Raw genomic sequence first — 4,938 nt, 5'->3', positions numbered from 1 at the left:
GGTTCAGCTGGACATTTGCAGACACCATTTATGTCTAGGTTTTCCTTTGGACTTTTAGGCTTATTAATGTTACCCAACAAAAATTTAATTCTAGAAACAAACCTGATTGTTTGATGTTAATGGCATCTTGAAGCTTTAACTACATTATAGTGCCTTAACTACTCCTTCTCTGTCTTCATTAGTTGTCCGATCCAAGGGTTTTCTCTTCTGATTACAGATTTTTCAATTGGGTTTCAATCCACACTTTCCTGTCTTAACTCTTCTTCATCCCTGAACCCTTTCATACTTTTCAACTTCCTTTCCATTTCTTTCCAGCTGGCAGAATAATCCCCTTCCATCACTCAGCTCCTACACACCAAACCATCAAAACACTGTGTAATTGGATGTTACCAGTATATCCTTCCTGTGTGGGTATTTTGCCTATTTTTACTGTCATATGACTTGTGGTTTAGATTTTGAGCATTTACTAACACAGACCAGCTAAGAAGGGTGGTTTGGCAGAGTCAAGAGAACTAGTTTTGAATAGTGGCTCTGCATTACAGAAATATTTTCTATTCAATCTTTAATTTAAATCCTTGATATGATTTATTCTGTGTTTACAGTAAAATGGTAGCATATTTACAGAGTACAACACATACCTGTGAGAGGTAGCTAAAGTAACTCTGAGTCAAGTAGCTTCATTTTCTCCCATTCTTTGGGAATACTGTTTTCCCAATCTATTTTGCTTCACTGCCTCTTATACTAACACATCCATTCTGGGACATAGAACAGGTCAGCTTCTGCTGCACAAAGAAAGGAAGTACAGAGCCATCCTCCCAGGGACATTTCTGGGATATGATGAAGAAAAGAAATTTTTTGTCTTTGTGCACCAATTTACTCTAAATTTGCCCTATTGTTACTCTACAGTGTTTTTATGTTCCAAATTATTTTAGTATAGAGGAAACATTTACTCAAACAGTGAGTAATTTCTCTAGTTAAATATTTTTACAAAGCACTGGGCTTACTTAGCACATCCTACATCAGAAACTTTCACGTTGCTGAAGCTTTCAGCTTAGCTTTTCCCTCAGCTGCACATACTGCATTGCCTTGATAACTTGTCATACTTCACTATATATATAGACCTAGATTGTCTTTCTAAAGATATTTTCTCAATTATTTTCAACATTTATAGTGAATTGCTTTAATCTCAAACCCTAATATCTCTCTTTGAAAAGTAGTTTGAAGAAAAGTGTTTATTAAAAGTGTAAATTATTTCCTATATAAACCCAAATTGTTGAATGGAAACTAATTCTATCAACCACGTGGCAGAATTCATTCATCTTTAACATTCTTTAAAATTCAGCAAATTATATATATTTTATTTTTTTTACAACTTAAAACCCCAAAAATAATTTCATTTCTTGTGTAGAGGAATGCCTTCTCTATTTTCCTAGTGGTGAGGTGGAGGGAAGTCATAACACTGAAGACATACAGCATAAAAGCCTGAATTTTGTATCTATTTAATTTATTTCTATCATTCAACAATAAAGGGATCAGAGCCAGGCCATTAATAATCATCACCAGTCCCAAAATGAATGTGTATATCAGTGTCCTCTAGTATGAGATTCTGGAATGTTTTCAGGATCTGGCAGTATGGTAACTAGATGTGCTATTAGTAAATGAAATTAGTAATTTAATTCTGCCAGAGTACCAAAGAAACCAGTGAAGTTAAATCAATGCTGAATTTGAACCATTTCCCCAAAACACAAACATGATTTGATTGAAACATTGGCATTAGGGAAGTATTAGGATTTCTTTCACTATTAACCCTTCATCATACTGAAAAAAGCCCATGAAATTCAAAGCAATTTTACAGAAAGTGCAAGTAATATTGTTACTGCTTTCTTTTCCTAAATATGTATACTTTGCTATATTCCCTTTTCTTTTTTTGGTAGTCTCAAATATCAGAAATGGTATATTATTTGCATAGGAATCTTAAAGTTACCAGTTATTGTGCTTTGTTGAAAATGAGAGTGACTCAACATGTCTATCGCCTTTCAAAGTACTGATCCACACAAAGCATCCTATATTTTAAAATCTAATAAGATATATTGGCAAAGGAGCCTGTAGAATTGCCCTTCAGTTGCAAAGATCATGGTCTGAATTTCAGTCTAAAGGCAAGTTTTATTAGTTATAGCTGCCTCTTATTTCCTAAAAATTCCTGTCCTAGAAAAGAGACTTTCAGACTCATGCCATAAGACTTGCTCCCTGTGTGAAGCTTTCTCTAATAAACTAACCTGTATTTTTTTGCTGAGACTCATCTTGTGGTTTAGATAAATATATTTCTCTCAGCTACCACTGTAGAGATAAGGATCACCTTTATCTCAGTGAGGGAGTAAGAAATAAGGTAGGGTTTTTTTTCAGGTTCAGAGATTATCATTAAAAATTGAAAGAGACTGTGAAAACAGGTTTTGAATGTAAAATAAGTTAAGGTAAGCTTCTCGCTGTGAAAACATGGTCAGTTAATTTGTCGATCAGTTTGGATTTTTCTGGCCACGAGACAAACTAGGAAACACTCAAAAGAAAAATCTCACTTCAGTAATTTGTTCAGCCTCATATATGAAAATATTTTCATTATTTTGGTAGCAAGAACAAAGCAAGATACAAATGAAACTTAAAAAGGTCTGGTTCAATCAAACACACAGTATGGCTGCTGCAGAGAACATTGTGACTTTCATGGCGCCTAAGCTTGTTGTATCTTGAACATGAATTGGACTCAAAAGCAGAATGGTGTTCGATAAGATAACCTATGATTCATAAGGTATTCAACTGTGGGAAAATATTCTTGAATTCCTGTGTGCCACCTTCCCATCAGATTGTCTTTGCCTTCTAAAAATATGAGGTGCTGCAAGGTAATAAGGTCAATTAAACTAGAACAGTCTTTCTTGTAACTTTTCCAAAAGTTTATTTGCAAAAGAATATAGCTTTTTTTCTAAAGTCATTCAAGACAGGAAAACATTATGAAAAATGCAAATTATTATACTTTTAATTTTGTTTTATCTCAAGAAGTTATATTAGTTCTTCATTCTCCCACTTTGCCACAGGGCAGCATTTTTCATCCCTACTCAGATACTGGCATCACTTAGAATTTCAATTACTCCTTTTACTTTGATCATCAGGAATATAATCTGATGCTGCAATTACCCAACGCCTTATTCTACTGGAAGTGTTTGTGCATTTCTCGATTGTTGTAAGTGATGAGACTGCATACAAAGTGAAAGCAGACTAAGGATAAATTACAGGAAAATAAAAAGCAAAAGCTAATATATACAACCCTACTCCATATGTTTATCATGTGGTTTGGGCCGCACAGTGCACAATGTGACTCTATCTCATAAATCAAACCTATCTTATGCTGGCAAATTCTATAATCCAGAACATGAATACACTGGTGGCAGTAGTCTGGTTTCAAATATTTCCTTTCAGATCCTTAGGCATATGTGTGTGCTTTGGATTTTGAGCTGGGAATCTTAAACCTTCCCAAAAGATACCCAACATTTTCTGGTTTCAGCCAGCCTGAGAACAGCCTCTGAGAATTTAACTTACAGATGTGTGCATTAATCAGCTCAACCACCAATATTTAAAGATCTCAAACTCTGCAGAAATATGGCATCCCTAAATTTCTCTTTCCCAGCCCCTACAATAGTAATATTTAAACAAGCAGCAACTGTCATTTGCAATGTAAGCTAATAGCTAATCAACAGGAAAGCTAAAATTTCTAGTTTTATTAAATGTTGATTAGACATGTCTTGAGAAAATACTCTCCTGTTTGGTTTTTTTCCTTCCTTTTTTATTTGTCTTTTATTTTTTCCTTCTAAATGAAGTGGAAATTTTAGACATCTGCAGTAGAACCATAGCAACATAGAATGGTTTGGGTTGAGAGACCTTGAAGATCATCCAGTTCCACCCCCCCTGCCACAGGCAGGGACATCTTCCACTAGACCAGGTTGCTCAAAGCCCCATCCAATCTGGTATTGAATAATAATTATATTAGTAATTATTAATATAATTTTGTATAAGTCCTATCATAATTAATATTATTAACAATAATAACAATAGTAATATTAGATTTTTTTTTTCCTGATTCCACAGAGAATAAAGATCTTCCACTCATCTATGATGCATATTGCAGCACTGGTTTAAAATAATGCAATGGTTTACTTCGCTATTACTTTATTTCTGTAATGTCCCTCAGAAAATAAATCATGTAACTTATTGATCCTTAAGGTGCCTTCAAGACATTTGCTTCTTTTATATGATGTGCACTAAATTTAAGATACTTTGAACATTAAGGTGATGAAGGCCACACTTTCATGCATTTAATAATACTTACACCTAATTTATCTACCAAAACCTTATCTATCACCTCTAGTAGTTTGGCTAAAATGAGAACTCAATAAGCTTGCATGTACAAATTTAAATCAAACATAGTTGGTTTTTTTGGTTGGTTGGTTGGTTTTTTTTTAAGCTGAAAACCACACTAATTAATGTTTTGATTTCTTGTTTCCATTTTATCATCATTCTGTCCTGTTCGCTTCCTAAAATAAAAATTCTAGTTCCAAAACTGTCTATAAGCAGAAATTCTTCCTGAATCTTTTATTCCAACTTAAAGTCTAAAGAAACTTAAAACAAGTTATGTTCAGATAATCACCCACTAAATCCATGCTTCCAAATTGCCCTTTTGTGGTTACCTGGGCAGCACACATTTGTTTGCACACTTCTTCATCACCTTGTTCTCCTGCTGTGACCGATTTGTACATGAAATTTCTATTTACTGTCAATTAGCTCCATGGCAGGTCTGAACTTGCTTCATGAATTTCACCTGGAAGGGTTACTTAAATGTAAAAAGTTTTGCTTCTGATAATACCATGCCATATGTCCTGGGTTCAGCTACAGCAG

This window comes from Nestor notabilis, unplaced genomic scaffold, assembly GCF_000696875.1.
Source record: "Nestor notabilis isolate BGI_N333 unplaced genomic scaffold, ASM69687v1 scaffold10877, whole genome shotgun sequence".
NCBI lineage: Eukaryota > Metazoa > Chordata > Aves > Psittaciformes > Psittacidae > Nestor > Nestor notabilis.
This window is presented reverse-complemented; position numbering follows the sequence as displayed.